The sequence below is a fragment of the Carlito syrichta genome, unplaced genomic scaffold (genome assembly GCF_000164805.1).
Source record: "Carlito syrichta isolate Samal-C Ts95f unplaced genomic scaffold, Tarsius_syrichta-2.0.1 Scaffold305773, whole genome shotgun sequence".
Classification (NCBI taxonomy): Eukaryota; Metazoa; Chordata; class Mammalia; order Primates; family Tarsiidae; genus Carlito; species Carlito syrichta.
The window spans coordinates 658,390-675,355 of record NW_007249869.1 but is presented as its reverse complement, the minus strand read 5'-3'; the positions used below and the strand labels follow the sequence as shown (position 1 = coordinate 675,355).

General features: G+C 39.7%; 1 protein-coding gene across 1 annotated transcript in view; it reads right to left on the bottom strand.

The window, feature by feature from the left end:
- LOC103264935 (receptor-type tyrosine-protein phosphatase gamma-like) overlaps positions 1–16,966 on the bottom strand; it is a 713,831-nt gene that overhangs the window by 319,828 nt on the left and 377,037 nt on the right.

The following is a 16,966-nucleotide window of genomic DNA, read 5'->3' as shown; positions in this document are numbered from 1 at the left end:
TCAGCCTCCCAAAGCGCGGGATTGCAGGCTGAGCCACCGAGCCCGGCTCAAATTTTGTCTTAATAGCTCTTTGTGGTATCCAGTTTCTAAAACAGTGGTTGACACAAACTGTGCATTCAAAAAAACACTTACTAAAAAAAGATTCATATATGATTTATTATATATAATACATATACAATTAATGCATGACTCAATATATGACTTATTAGCTAATCGATGTTTCTTTTTTTTTACTATACTTCTTAAATTGTTTGTTTACAGAAAAGCTTCATAAATGTGATTGTGAATATGAAAAATAAACTTCAAAGCTAAGGAAAATTTCATATATACACACCACTTAATCCTCCACATTTCACTTTGACATTAAGTTGTATTATTCCCATTTCACAGATGGGGAAAGTTGTGCTTAGAGGTTAAACATGAGGTTTAGAGGTTAGAGGTTCACGCAAGTCATGAAATTACAAAAGTAAAGCAAAGATTTTGCAACCAGGTGCACATGAGTCTAAATCCCACCGTTTTCTAGTGTACCTAGGAAAAGTTGATTTCCTTACACCTTAAAGAATAAAATTAACACATTCCTTTTAGACAGTCTATTATCCTGATCTTGTCTTGAGAGTCAACACAGCTGTCAACAGTCTTCCACAATGTTAAACATACTCTTAGAAACACATCCCTCTCACTATGTATTTCTTAGGCTTAGAGGAGCTTAAGGGACTTAAGTGAGCTTAAGGTGTCAGATCTATTGAGGCAGAACAGAAATCAACACACTTACAACCCAACCCTAAAATCCTTAACAGTCCCCAGACAGAAATGCTCCTAGGTACCAGGGAGGAGATTTCACTCAGTGAGGTAGCAGAGAATGGCAGGGATTGAAGAGAAGAGAAGCCTAAGCTCTGTCTGATATAATGCTTCTCAAATTCTGGTCACATGGGCATCACCAGGGAGGTCTTTAAAAGGTTGCAGCACCCACTCCAGAGTTTTCCATTTAAAAACCTTTGGGTTGGGTATGGAAATTTGCATTTTTTACAAGCCTCTAGTTGATGTGGATACTGCTGGTCCAGGGACCACACTTTGAGAATAACTAGTCTATAGAAACCAGCTTCTATTCAGCTGTAGTCAATGTTAAAACTGTGAGATGTTCCTTAACCTTAAGATTTTTCAAGCAAGACTGGATCTTTTATGTCTGATTTTATTTTTTAAATATTGTACAGATCACACAGAACAAGATTTCAAGACAAGAATGTCTAATCCTTGAGGAACTATGTGGCCAAACTTTCTAATTTAGGGGACTCAACAGAGCATCAAGCCACATTTACCCAAAGAAAACAGAAACCAATCTGAGCTGAGCAGGTAAATAAAACGAACTGGTTTATTTTTGCTTTATTTAATCAACCCGGAGTTTTAAGATGCTCAGGTGTCTCACAACCATAAGGTCATCCCCAATGATGACAGAAAATTGTGCAGACAGCTGTCTCTAACCTGGAACCCTAAAGGTACCATTCACAAACAACAAGGAAAGCTAAATTCAAGCAATAAATATTAAATAAATCCATGGTTTTGGAAGATCATCCTGCCCAAGATAATGTTTGTGAGTATTAATATCACCCCTTCCGCTTTCAGGCCTCCTTCCAGGGAACATCAGTGCCACTGTTGAAGGGCTTCCTGGAGAGATGAAGATGACGATGATGATGATGGTAATGATGTTGATGCCAAAGTTCTTCAACACTTTACATCCTGTCTGGCCTTGTGCTGAAAACACATATCATCTTAATGAATCCTTACTAGATTCCTGCTCAAACAGTACTACCATTAGCCCTATTTTACAAATGAAGAATGGATGCTAATGGATTAACTAACTTGCCCAAGTTAATACAGCTGGTTAGTGAAGGGGCTAGATTTGAGCCCAAGTTCTACTGTGCAACCTCGTACACATACCACTCACTGCCTTCAACTGTAGGAAATTTGGAAGCTGGAGGACACTGGCCAGAATACAAGGATATATGATACCTCTCAAGTCCCACTATAAAGCTATGATTATGTAATACCCAAAGCAACAGGCCTAAAACCATCTTGTCCTCTGATCCAGAAACAAGAAGGATAAAATTGTCTAACTTGCTCATCAAAAAAACAAAATTCTATCCTTGTCATATCTGGACAATTAGATCTACATTTGGGAAGCAAAAACAATGACTCTCATCAGCTGTCAAGCAGAGTATATTAAATTTCTTGTTCCTTAGACAGCTCCCATTGATCAGTTTTACTTAGACTCAGTCTCCAGAGTAGACTTCATAACTTAGGTTTATGACTTGATCAAATGATGCAGAAAAACAACCCCAAAAGCTAAATGATTATATTATGCACATTACAGAGTGCCATGTTTATGGCAGGGCAGCTGACTATACAAACAGAGGATTTATCACCCTGATACAGATGGCCTAACAAAGAGTTCCAATTCAGTCATTCAAGAGGCTGTGTTGTACCTCCGGGAGATGCATGACAGCCAGATAGTTGCATGTTAGAGACATTTGCGAGGTTCCCACTGGATACCAAGCACTAAGACCCAAGGTAAACAAGGCAGACCAGCCCTCTAGAGGTTTGCATTCCAGTGGGGAAGAAACGCACAAAGCAAATAAGCCAGCACAAACTTAAGTAACTGCAACTCATGGAAAAAAAAAAAACGGCATAAGTGAATGTGAAATAAAACTATCAGAAAGAGTCTATAAAATACTGGGCCTCTTGAGGAGATGACATATAAACTGAGCACTGATGGGTCTATAAAGATGAATTGAGGGGCATTCCAGGCACATGGAACAACAGAATCAAGAGCTGCAATATAGAAGACAAGGATGAGAATAACACAGAATGGTAGGGAACAGGACAGGGCTTGGCCCAAGATGTGAAATGAAGTGCAGAGAGGAGCAAGATCACAATGGACGTTAGTGGTCCATTGTTAGTGGTCTCTAGAAGTGCAGAGAGGAGCAAGATCACAATGGACGTTAGTGGTCCAGGAAGGTTTCTTGTATAAGCAGAGGCACTAATGAAGGTGTAGGTGGCATATCTGAGAGGAGAAAACACGTGTTTTGTGAAGATAAGACATTTTGAGAAGAAAAACAAAACCAATATGGCTACTATTTTCTTCCATCCAAATACAGTCATTGTCCAGTATCTTTCGTTGGCAAGGTTGCACTGCAGATACTACCCACTTGCCTCCAACAATCATTTCTGCCCATCCATACCCATCTCCCAATTAGGGAACCTGTCTGCCTGAGGACAGGGCAGTGCCCGACACCAAATCAGGTGACCCTCTCTTAAATATCTTCCTTTCTTCAAGGTCTTGGCAGAATGAACTCAGATGGTCTCTTGACCCAACAAAGGCCCATGCTACTCTCTCTCTAAAGAGTTTGAAATTGGGACACAGAATTAATTGTGGCCTTGGACTTGCGAGGACTGGAGGGAACAGTTCTTGACAGAACGGTACTTAATGGAAGAGAGAAAAAACCTCAATAGACAAAGTCAGACTAACAGATGCTGAGACCATGGTACAGGAGAGCCATCAGTCCAAGAGACAGAGAATGAGCGAAGCAGTGGCGTAGGGTTCTTAGGACTTCCCTATAAATGATCCCTTTCCCACTCTGAGTCCTGGCTGAATGTACTTTCAGTCTGAGAGACACTCTTGCATTCTCCAAATAAACTCCTATTTTGCTTAAAGGAAGTTTGTGTGGATTTCCATTCTTGCCCAAAAAAATGATCCTTGACTAACACAACAAGTTCAGGGGTATTAGGCTAGAAAAATTTAACTATCTCTAACTTAACAAATAATTATCAAGTGCATAGTCTGTGTTCTGCAAAGGGAAGCAGTGACGAATAAGACTCAATTCTTGTCTCTGAAAACTTCACTGTTCAGCAGGGGAGAGAATCATAAAGGGAACTTATGAAAGGCCAACACGTAAAACAGAACAACAAAGGAAAAAATCTGTAACATACAAATGAGGGCAATTAATTTAAACTAAGAGATTCAGGGATGGCTTCATAAGAGAGGTAGTATCAAGAAACCCTGACCTTCATGTGTCCCCAAATACAGGCAACATCACAGGTTGCTATTATTTTACTTGATTCAAGAAAATTCCTTGAATATTTGTTACCAGCCCAACAATTAGCAGAAATAATAATGATGATGATGATGACGATGTCTAGATTGATTTGCTTTGGGAATACAAAGACTATCCAACAAACCAGGAAAATACATAAACCTCATTAAGGCAAATTCTCCAAAAATAAAGAAATAAAAATACAAGAGTCACATGTTATTAACTGGCTGCAGACATCTGCTTTCAGATTAAGAAAGGGATGGCCACACCACCTGTCATTGTTTCAGTCCAGAGATCCCATCTGACGCTTCAGGTGGGGTGACTCAATAGTACAAAGTTGGCTGCTGCGAGTCAATTAAAATGGAATTACACAAAAATAGGGGCTCTTCACAAAGAGAAGCAATGGAAAAATACTAAAACTGCCTGCAAGACACAAGAACTTACTTGACAAGTCACTCCAAGACTACACGGAATGGATTTCTTCTACATTCTGCTAGAGAAGCTACTGAGTGACACACCAGCACTAAGACAGGAGAGGCATGCATCCTGTTGGAAGCCTAATGATCACCTAATTGTTCTTGTGGATGGGAAAGAACTGGCAATTATCTACACCAGAAGACCTATGTTTAGTGATTACGTGTTTGCATGCTCTCTGTACAAATGCTGCATCCACGTCAATAAATTTGAGGAGTACATTATACCGCACAGTGCATCACTCACCTAAAACTGCATAGCCAGGGAAGCGGAGCAGATGGCAAGTGAGAAAGAAATATTGATCACCATGAATAATTTTTACTAAAAAGCATATAAAAACTGGATTTTAAAATATTTCAAAATAATTTATTCACTGTGGCCTCACTGTTTTACATTTCTGTTTATAAATATTTACAATGCACTATCTTCGTAAAATAATTATTATTCAGTGTTCACAGTACAGAGAAAGGCATCAGAGACTGTTTGTGTGTATGCCTCTACTAATCTGTGTGACAATATTTTAATTTAGCATTAATTCTCAACTCTTCCCAGTTAAACATACATGGCTTTATTTGTTCTCTGTTTCAGGAGATATTTATAGACAAGCAACATGCATCACAGTACCAGTTTTTATTTGTAGTGATTTAGTGATACAAGGGAGAGACTTCAAGTTAATATTAATGTGGAATACTAACAACTTTTCAGCCCAGCTGCCTATGTACCTTCAACAAGTCAATGGAATAAAAGATGCTATTCAAAGGGATAGGTGTGACTCAAAGCAATTTCACTAATGAATGTCTTAAAGGAGTAAGAGACATGCTGTGGTCTATTCCAAGATGAAAAAAGATAGCTGAATAGTCAGTAACTAAGACTCCTCCTGGATGTCACATAACCTGTCCAATCAGAAATGTCAATACATCTTGAAATGGCGCTGAAAATAAAAGTTTACAATTGTACTCCTCCAATGCTAAGTAAAATTCTCAACCAAGAATATGGAAAAACCTTCATATATAATTTCATGTTAACATATCAATAATAGTCCTTTCTGCCTTGCTTCATCTTCTATATTTTCTTTCAATTTCCCTACATTTAATCTTTAGATCTAGTGACTGGCACATCTATGGAGTTAAATGTTGAGCTGAGTTTTAGAATAGCGATTATCAAATGATCAGCCTTCCTGGATCTCTTTAAATTAACCAAACTAGGACCTATTAGATCCTCATTCTTTTTTTTTTTTTTAATGAGTAGTAAGGCTGAGGAGCAACAGTAGCAAATCTGACCCAAAGTTCTGGTAAAAAGGTTCTGAAATGATTCTGCCTATTACCAGGAATATTAGTATTTCTGTCACTTCTTCTGTGACTCTTATTCCCTGTAGAACAAATGAATGAGTATATAGCATGTGTGTTTGTGTGTGTGAGATGGGTAGTTATGGTGCTATACATATACTATGTAGATAATTAATGGAACAAAAATTAAAAAATAATTCCTCATGGCCTTCTTTGAAGGAAGGGAGTCTCATTTTGGTTGGAGATAAAGACATATAAGACAACTCAAACACAGAAAATTTTCAAAATAAATTTATTTCATCAGTTCATATGCTCTTTCATTTTCAGGTTAAACTAAGGGGTTAGTATTTGCTCCTTTCCCCAGAAATAATGAACTTGGCAATTCTATCTCTAAATTGAAATTCTGTTCTTTAATGAGCATAACATATTATGTTGTGTTACGTTACTATTTTAGGAGTGAAGAAAAAATAAGAATTCTGTGACACTCCACACTGATAGGAAACAAAGTATTTTATTTTATTTCAGACAATATTAAAGTCATCTATTGTTAAAGGAGAACTTTCTCAAGTACATCTGTGTATACATACAGATATGTGTGTGCTTACAAATGTTATTATTTCAGTAGAACTGAAATATAATATAAATCTTTAACTCCCCTGAGTAACACAATATGATAATCACCAAGTACATTCCCCTACCAAAGTAAATTTAAGATAAGGATATTTTTAATAATGGGTAACTGTAAGGGAATTTGACATTTAGTTATAATTGAGAAGGTAGGTTTCTAGCCAGATACCTATATTGCTTGGGACACACATATAAATAGATTTAAGCCATAGTTGTACTTTTATGCTATTTTATTTCTGGTGCCTAATCAACATACATTTATGTAGATGTTCATAAATTTTTGCTAAGTCCAAAATGAGACAGCATAGCATTGCAGGTTATAAATATTATTTTAAAATTAAAAACAATTTAAACATTACCACTGTCATTAACTAATGGTTTGTAGCTTCCACTGGGACAATAAAAACATTAAAATTCAATTTATATAACATTTACTTCTCATAAGAGAAAAAAATTAGCCATTAACATTTTCCAGTTAAAAACACCTAAAATCCTATTGGGTCACAAACACAAAGACTTGGTCTCATAAATGAACACTTGAAAAAGACTGAAACTGAACAAAATAAAAGTTTAAACATATGACATACTGTACACAGGTCCAGAGTAGTCAGTGATTCTTATCCATCATGTTTTCAGCCTAAAACATAGTTTATATTCAAGTACTAAGGTGGGGGTTAATGTTAGATTAATTGCTGGGAGATGCCATTATGTACTGGCATTAAATTGAAATAATACTATGATTACAACAATTTATCACAAGTTGATTCCATCAGACAATTATCAGGGAAGTTTCCCTTCTTCCCCAGGACATGTTGGTGCTCTTCAATCAAACTCAGATGCGTACAATCCTTCTTACCTAAATTGATTTCTCTTCAAGCTTGTCCTTTCCCTTCTGATTTGTTAAGTCCACCACTCCACATCTCACTGTGATGTTCTTGCCTGTACATCCTGTTCTTTCTACTTTATGCAGCAGAATTCTCATAATTTTGTCACAAAATATTTCCAGTGGACCATTGCTATAACTTAGCGGAAGAAAAATAATGGATGCAGTTTGGGATTTCATTAAAAAAAAAAAAAAAAAGTATCTTACAGGTGTCAACATCTGAAAAACCTTCACCTTAAATTCTCCCCCCTAGCTTCACTACGTCCAGTCTCCCATTTCCAATCCTGCTTGCCCAAACTGTGCCATTTTTCAGGGCTGTAATAAATGCCTCCCTATGAATCTCTGCAGGTTTCTATTGCTTACTTCATTAAATAGAAAAGCTCTACAAGCTGGCCTTTATATAGACCATCAAGGTAAGGAGAGCAAATAGTATTTATAGCTTTTCCTGCCCTAAGAGTCTGGGATTCTGTGTTTTAACACCATCACCTGCCCAGCCTCTATCAACATTATTCACTTGTGTGATGAACATGCACAAATTTACCATGAATACATTTCCCAGCAAATCATCACCAAAGGTTATTAAAAAGGACCCCAAAGAAGAAAAGTTTAACAGACAGTTATCCACACCTCAACAATGGACCAGTATATTTGTGGTAGGGGGTGGGAAGTTGGGCATGGATGGGATATAGGTGCTAAAGTCAGCACAAAACATGAAACCAAGCAGGATATCGTCAAAATCAAACTCAATAAAACCTTTGGGACGACAAACTGGAAGATCAAGGAATCTGTCCTCTGCCCAAATTTCCAAACAACACTCTCTGTCGGGAGGATTACTATATATGGTAGCTGGCTTGCAACTTAGTCTTATGTAGGAAATAGATCTGTCCTTAAATTCAGAATCATGTAAGCAAGTCACTATACGAACAGGCTGCAGAGCAGATTATAACAGTATCTAGTATTTTCTCTGGAGCATTTGTGCTTTAGAGTAGTAGAACGTTGTGCTCTAAGTACACAGAAGGGTCTTTGTTGAAGGGTCTTTGTTTCCTTCCTCTGGCTCTCATGGATTATAATTGAGCATGATGAGCTAAAAGAATGTAAGGTAGGACTCTATCGTCCTTCTTCTACATTGGAGGAGAAAGTGCAGCAATGAGCCTTGGGGCTAGAAATTATGTTAATTAAACAAGCAACAGATATGGAGTTCAGCTTGTGGGAAGAGTATCCCCTCCCCATATAACAACCACAACAATCATATTCATTACACTGCTTAATTACCATTGCAATATCCAACTTTAATTTACTAGGGAGCCCTTAGATAACCTTTACAAGTGCAGCCTGGCATTGGGAAGTGTTTACGTTTGTACACAGGCCCCGATATACTAGGAGACCCGCCTAGGTTTTCATACACCAAAGTCATCAACGGCAAGGCTTACCCTCAATTCCTTTTCTAACCATTCCTTTTGCCTGAATGCTTGAGCCAGTACCTGGTTTCTATTTTTGCCCCTTTCAAATAATACTTAATTGCCAGTAGCAGAGCAAAGGTGGGTGGGAGAACTGTAAGGCTCTGACTTAGCTGGGGGCAAGAGAAGCCTCCTCAAGGAAGTGATTAAAGTAAAGCTCTGAAGCATAAGCTAGAATTCAATCAGGTGAAGCACGTTGGGAAGTAGGAAAGGATTTCCAAGTAGATAGCAGTAAGGGTAGGGGAAATTGGTTCGATGTAGGGCAGGAGAGGTAAGAAAGGGTGAGAAATGAAGAAAAGTCGTCGCTGGATCCTGGAATGTATCCTGAGATCCATGGAAAGCTTCTGAAAGTCTCCATTCCCCACCAAAAAGTGATAGTCATATTTCTTTCTTTTTTTTTTTTTGAGTTGGAGTCTCACTCTGTCACCCAGACTGGAGTGCAGTGGCCGCTCCCGGCCACCGCAGCCTCGCCCTGCTCGCCTCAGCCTTCTGAGTAGCCGGAATTACAGGCACGCGCTACCACGCCCGGCTGATTTTTTGATTTATTGTAGAGATGAGGTCTCGCTGCCCAGGCGGGTCTGGAACCCACGGGCTCAGGCAATCCACTCACCTCAGCCTCCCAAAGGCGCGGGATTACAGGCTGAGCCACCGAGCCCGGCTGATAGTCATATTTCAAGTTTTAAAAGTTCCTCCAAATTTTCCTTGCTGACAACTGTGGGATCACACAAGAGTAAACTCGGAAAGATATCCTAAAGCTTCTACAGTCATCTAGGAAAGAGATTAGTACTGAGTGGTGGCAGTCAGTATGGGGAGAAAAAATGAATTCAAGAGACATTAAAAAGAAAAACTGACACAAGCCAGCTAATGATGAATGCAGATGGAGGGAGAAATGCATTCCAGGTTCGAGGCTAGTGCAAATGGACTTACTGGTTCTGATATTCAAGGGGACAGGAAGGGCTGAAAAAGAAACAAGTTGAAGGTGAGGAAATAGAAAGAAGGAAGCAGATGCTGAGGCTGGTTTTAAGGTGCTCTGAGAACCCCAATGTCAAGGAGGAAGTAGGTTATAGTGGCCTTAAGCTCAAAAGAGAGATCTCAGTCAGAAATAACACTTTGAGAGTGCTCTTGGAATAGACGGTAATTTTAGCCATTATGAGGTTGCCTGGGGAGACCATGTAGAATGAGAAGAGAAGGGGCCTCCACAAGGATCCTTAGAGGAATTCCAACAGTTAACAAATTTAATGAATGACAATGATTCGACACTTTTGTCATTCAATGCCTTGATGTGGATAAAATGATGGCTTGTCACTCCCAGATCACAAACCTGCTAAGAGTTCTCAGCACTGCTTAAAGCAAAATTGCCCTCACAATCTTCAGAATTCTGTCTTATATTCATAGGCCAGGACCCAAAGTGGCCGTAAAATTGATGGTAACTTCCTGGGACCCAGGGTTTGCTTGTACATCCTAGGCACTGCCATATGTATGAGGTCTGGGGAATAGTGAGATTCAGATTCTATTACTTTTGATTTCGGTTTGAGTTATTTGCTAATACCCATCAGACAAAGATGATTTCACAGAGTCAAATAAACACCTCCAGATGCAACAGAGCACGCCCTCTCTGTACTTTGTAAAACAGCAGCAGTTAGTGAACTGTTGCCAAGAAGAAATCCTAGCACATTCCCCAACAAACACTCTGTATAGGCTGCCTCAGAACCAGGCACTGAAACAGGCAATGGAGAGACACAGAAAAATTTGGAGAGTTCTCCGCCCTCAGGGAGACCAGAGAGGGCAGATTGGGAAGCGTCCTGCCTCTAAATGATGTAGGACTTAAACATATAAAGAAACCCTACAATCTACAAACATGAAGAATGTTTCTTAAAAGTTTGCCTGAAGTAAATTTTCAGCTGTGACGTGCTATCTACAATATTGAGAGAAATAACATCCTTCTAAAAATAGCACAAAGGTAAAACATAGCCTGCCACAGGTTAAAGAAACACAAATTCCAAGCAAATTTTGAAAAGATGGGATTACTATAAAACTAAGAACACTAAAACCTGCAGTTTAAGAAGCTTCCCAGACCCAGTTATACAGGACATCACACTTCCTAAATAATTTCAGCAGAGGCCTCACAGACAAAGCTGGACAGGCTGGACCAGAAGTAATCTTCAGTTCCAATTTTAATCACTAGGAGAAAGTTCAGCTGAGAGGGGAGAAGACTTCTGCAATACAAAATAGAGATCAGAAGGAGTTGAAGGAGAACTAAAGCATTCCTAAAAATCTGTATGGGTAGGTTCTGTCACATCTGACAATGAATAACTACTATCTTTAAAATCTATGAGACAATTAATAACCTCTTGCACTACTTAGGAAAGTGATTTTTTAACCAGTTCTAAGTTTTTGCAATGGAAATTTCAGAGACAGGGAACTGGAAGAGAGAGATAGCATGACTTGGAGACATCGGGGTTCGTCTTCAGAGAAAATACTTGTACACACTGTACAACGAAGGATTATTACAAAGCTTACATGATTTATCCCAGAAATTCTGTTCTTTAAATGGGATATTTATGAATACAGCATGCCATGCAGCAACCAAGTTCTCTTCCCAGTTTTGACTCTTTACATTAATAATTTAAATTTAAGATCTAAAAACATCCATTTTCACATTTCCTGTGGCAGGCGTAAATAAGGTGAAATAATTAAGGAGACTGAATCTGCCAGGTCAAGTACCAATCAAGACTCCCCAGATGATAAAGTGTTTTTTATCCAATTACCAGAGGTACAAGAAAGCAAATGCAGTCTGCCCCTAACACAACCATATAGAAGAAACTTATAACCAGTAATTTTTTTTTTAGTCAGAGTCTCACTCCATCGCCCAAGTTGGAGTGGAGTGGTACACTAACAGCCACCCCAGCGTGGACTTGCTGAGCTCTGACGATCCTTCTGCCTCAGCCTTCCAAGTAGCCAGAACTATAGGTGCACACTACCACGCCCAGCTAATTTTTTTATTTTTATTTGTTATAGAGACGAGGTCTCACCATGTTGCCCAGGCTGGTCACACACCTGTGAGGCTCAGGCAGTCCTCTCGCCTCGGCCTCCCACAATGCTGGGATTACGGGCTTGAGCCACCACACCTGGCCTTACCAGTAATTTTTAAAATCATATGAGTAAAAACCATTTGAGGCATGGTTGCTGCTCCTCAAGTTCTTCTTGGGGCTTCAGTCTAAGAGAAATACCAAGAACCCTTAGCCCTCTCAAACCTATCATTTATGCTTTCTCTTTCAGCATTCACTACATTGGATACCTACTATGTATAAAACCACGAGGGTGAAAAAGACAAGATATAATTGCTGCAAGACTGGAACCCTCAGAAACCCCCACAGTCAAGCATTCAGAAAAATACAGTTTGGGGGCAAAATTGTCATAACAGGGGCATAGTCAAAACTGCATGGACACAAGAAGAAACAAGTAAGATGGTGGCAAGTCAGGAGATTGGAGCGAGCTGGAGGCAAAAAATGTTGGAAAAGACAAAAGAGGTCAGAGCAGACAGAGCAACTACCTGGAAGAGGAGCCTCAGAAGGACCCTGTAATGCAAGCAAAGTAATTTAAGACTTTATATTACTAGCAATGCCAGGCCCTTGAGGGATTTTTCTGGAGGAAGGGTCCTGATAACTTTTGTTATATTTACCAGGGGATCTGAAGTACTGAAGGCAGTCATTAAAAACCAAAGTCTTTAAAAACCCAAAGGCACAGGAAGGAGGGAAAATGTCCTGGGTTTCACCACCTGAGCTGCCCTTGCCAGCTGTGGAAGCATAGTTCCTTAACCTCTCTCTGTCACAAACTTTTCACATGTGAAATTAGGGCAATGCTGTTTTCAGGCAGGATGAATTGTGCTAAAGGTAAGGTACACTAGGCACTTGAAAGGCATGTGGCATGTGGTAAATGTTACCCCAAGCCTCACCTCAATTATGGATTTTCCCCAACAATGCCCAGACCCTGATTCTCTCTGACATACTTAATTTTGTGATTCTCCTTAATCAAACACCCTGCATCAGATCCTCTCCTTCATATTTATACCCCTCAACACATAAATGGCTACATTTTTATTTAATCCTCATTATGCTACCATCAACAAGAAAAACTGCATTATTTTAATTTTTCCATCTGTTCATTTAAATCTATTTTCCTTCAGTTATAAATACCCTGTCACACCTGGGATTTTTGTTTGTTTAGTTGGTTGATTTTGATTTTTTTTTTTTTTTTTGGCTGTCATTGTTTTGTAAGCTATCGGGCTATGCTCTAAAGAACTATTATTACCTGGGGGGGTGGAATATCAGGCCATTGGGAAGACCATATGAGCATTCCCATTAAAAATTCCCACATGCTAAGGTCCCATGGCTTTTTTTTTTTTTACTAAGTGCTCTCTTTCTTCCTTGGTGTGTTACCAAGTTGAGCTCTATTACTGGAAGTGAAGAAGAAATGCCTTTCTCTTTCCCTGACAGCTATATTCCCACTGTGACAAAGATAATCATAGACATTAACAGTGGTAACAAGCTATTAGATCATCAACTCGGTGCTTCTTCCAGGGCAGGCAAAGCATCTAAAATAACACAGTATCATGACTGCATTCTCAAAGGTAAATACATTAATTCTCAGTCCCAATTAATGAAAAGCCTCTTTACACACCTACGTTAAATCCCTCTATGTCTGATACAATATTCTAGGTATTCAAAATCAGCCTCCTCCTCAGAGGTATTCAAACCTCTCTCCATCCTTTCCCTCCGGTTCTCTAATAGATCCACTCTTCTGTCCTCTTGATTACTTTTTCCACTCCAGAGCTGTCAACCCCTCTGCCCTTTATTGGAGTTATAGCAACCAATCAATCCATATCTGGAGAACACATCCTACCTACTCTTGACCCCTCAACATTAGCAGAAGAGTGTTACAAGCTCCATAAAGAAAGGAATTCCAGGATGTTTTGTACACTTTAGAACTCCCAGCACCTAGAAGCAATGCCTGGCCTTTGTAGGTGCTCAGTAATTCTTAGCTAAAAGGATGAATAAGTGAATGAATGAATGAACAGATCACAATTTTCTTTCTGATTCTCTAGAGGACAAGTGTTTTTCTTGTCTGGTCAGCATCATTTCTTCTTATTATGATAACACACTCAGATTTCCTTTTGGGAAATGCTTCCCTCAATCCATATTCAGTCTTTGTGAAAGGCAGTCAAGGTGTCAGGACTTTTCCTGAGAAAGGAGGCAGACAGAAAGTCAGGCCCAGCGGTTGGACATGTTTGTCCCTCTGGATGCAGACAGTGATTGGTCCAAAGATAAGGCCTTTGCAGGAATTCTTTGGAAAAGGAGCTCTTGTTCTGTTGGCACTTCAATTATAAAGATGATTTAAGCCCAGCAATGTCAGGGACCACCACAAGGAAAGGGCCTTCTGAGAAAGGAAGCCAGTCCAGGAGGAGGCATGCACATACCGAAAACTGAAGTCGGAACCAACCCCAGATTTTTCAGTTACTTCAATCAATAAATTCCAATTTTTGCTTCAGCCCAGTTTGTCCCGGGTTTTCTGTTACACGTGGCTGAATAAGTCCTTACAGATACGTGTCACCTTCATCTGGGAAACCTTCAAAGCTTCAGATTTCCTATATATCACTGGCATTCTTTCACTGAGTAATTCTACATTTTATCTCAATTTGTCGTTCCCATAATGCCCACACACTGGTCAGAACCATTGCTGTTGAAATTATCCTGGCTGGGCTCGGTGGCTCAGCCTGTAATCCCAGCACCTTGGGAGGCAGAAGCAAGTGGACTGCCTGAGCCCGCAGGTTTGGGACCAGCCCAGGGAACTTGGTGAGACCTCATCTCTACAATAAATCAAAGAAAAAAGTTAGTTGGGTAGGGTGTGGTAGCGCACACCTGTAGTTCTGGCTACTTGAAAGGCTGAGGTGGAAGGATTGTTGGAGCCCAGTAGGTCGATGCTGGGGTGGCCATGAGTGTGCCATGGCACTCCAGCCTGGGTGACAAAGTGAGACTCCAACTCAGAAAAAAAAAAAATGAAATGAATCCTTCCTTGTATCACATATTTTCTATGTATAATTTCTCAAGTACAAATCAAGTACTGTCCCTTACATTGTAACATGGTTTCCTAAATTATTGTAATTTTTTCCACAACTATTTTATATACTCTGAGCAGATGCTCATTACACAGGCCAACCACAAAACTGACCTCTAGTCCACCTTAGTTTATCTCCTTCTGCAGGCCCACAAATTAGCATGGGATCAAAAGCCCGCATGCCCACATGATGAAGCTGGACTAATTATCATTGCTAATAAAAGCACTGTCGCCCTGGTTGGTCCACTTTGGTGATTGTTAAAAGAAACCTGAGTCTCTTCTACAAAGGAATAAATCTCTGCTGAGAAACTCTTCCTTACTTAACCCCAAACATGCATCCCCCAAGAAGGGATTTTAGCAGAACATTCTTTCCTTTAATAGGAGCTGTCATTTCTCATCATGCCATGTCTAAATTTGTTAAAATGTTTTCGCTAATTTTCAATAATTCTCTTAAAAGTTTCTAGAAGAGAGAAGAGATCGCAAGGAACTCTAATGTAAGAACACGCTCATGTCCCACAAATTTAGTGTGCTTGAAAGGTCTTTGAGAGTTGAAAGTAAACAGATGTCTTCAAATGTCTGCAACAGAAGAGAGCAGTGCCAAAATAGCACACTGATGCAGTCAGTGACACTAATTACTGAGCACAGGTATTTTTGGTCTCTCATTTACAACATCAAGGCTGAGCTAAATCCATTGCAACAGAAAATCCTACCTGTACTTGGCTTACGTATGGATAAGCATCCCATGTGAATTAAAACACACACACCACAATTCACACAGAGGGCACTCCTGAAGGTAAGAGTGTTCTCTATCAATTAGGCCCACAGAAAAGTGTATGACTGCAGGGTTTGACGCTCTCCCTTCAATCTTCTTAATTAGAACCTAAGTCTTCACGGAATCATTTCTAAATTAAATCTTTCTCTGCTCCCCAAATTAAATCCTTCTCTGTTCCCTATTCCAAACCTCTCACGCATGGCAGGAATTAACATTTTTATTTATCACATTTTAAAAATGTATTTTGTTTCTCAGCTTCTGCCACTTGTGGCATCACTGTCAGAGCATAGCCTTGATCGTACTTCTGACAGACAGAAAATTTAAAAGTCATTACCCAGTGCGATTTTATTTACTGCTAGGGAAGGCAGAGCTGACTCTGGGATTGTATAAGGAAGACACAAAATACTAATCCCTAGGTGTGTGTTAATAATCTTCCAGCAAAGTTTTTAATTTTGTGCTGTCTGAATAATTAGTCACTAAGTCAACAAGTCCAGTATTATAAGCAACAACTGGTACTTCGATATAAAGAGAGGGAGAGTAGTAAAAAGAAGGAAGAGAGGGAGGGAGGGAGAGAGAAAGAAAGAAAGAGAAAGAACCAAGAAACTTGGCTGGGCAGATGAAAGCTCATTTCAACAGTGATGTTTAATAACGATACAGTTTGGGCAGGCCACATTACGTCTCTGTACTTCATTTCTCTCACCGACGGGAAAGGAACAGTAATCCCGTCTGCTGCCAAGCTGGCCCTCATGGTCACTGTCAGTTTTTATTCTATATTCATAGTTCTCAGGACAGTGCCTAGGTAAGCAAGTCAGTGTTCAATAAATATAGCCCTTGTTGATCTTATCAATTTAGCAAAAGTATTTGACTAGGGATGGTAAATTTAGGTGTGCAGACTGTTATCACACTCTCCCAGAAAAATTTGCAAATGCCACCTTTCTGATTCAGATGAGTTCACTCAGTCTTCCAGGAGTACCTCTAGATCAGTTTTCTTTTCAAAGATTTTTGGTGTCAGCAGGATCAGATGTTTGTCAAAAAGTATACAAAATGTCCCACCAAGCCGGGCTGGGTGGCTCAGTCTGCAATCCCGCGCCTTTGGGAGGCTGAGGTGAGTGGATTGCCTGAGCCCGGGTTTGAGATCCGCCTGGGCAGCGAGACCTCATCTCTACAATAAATCAAAAAATCAACTGGGCGTGGTAGCGCATGCCTGTAATTCCGGCTACTTGGAACGCTGAGGCAGATGATCGCCGGAGCCCAGCAGCGAGGCT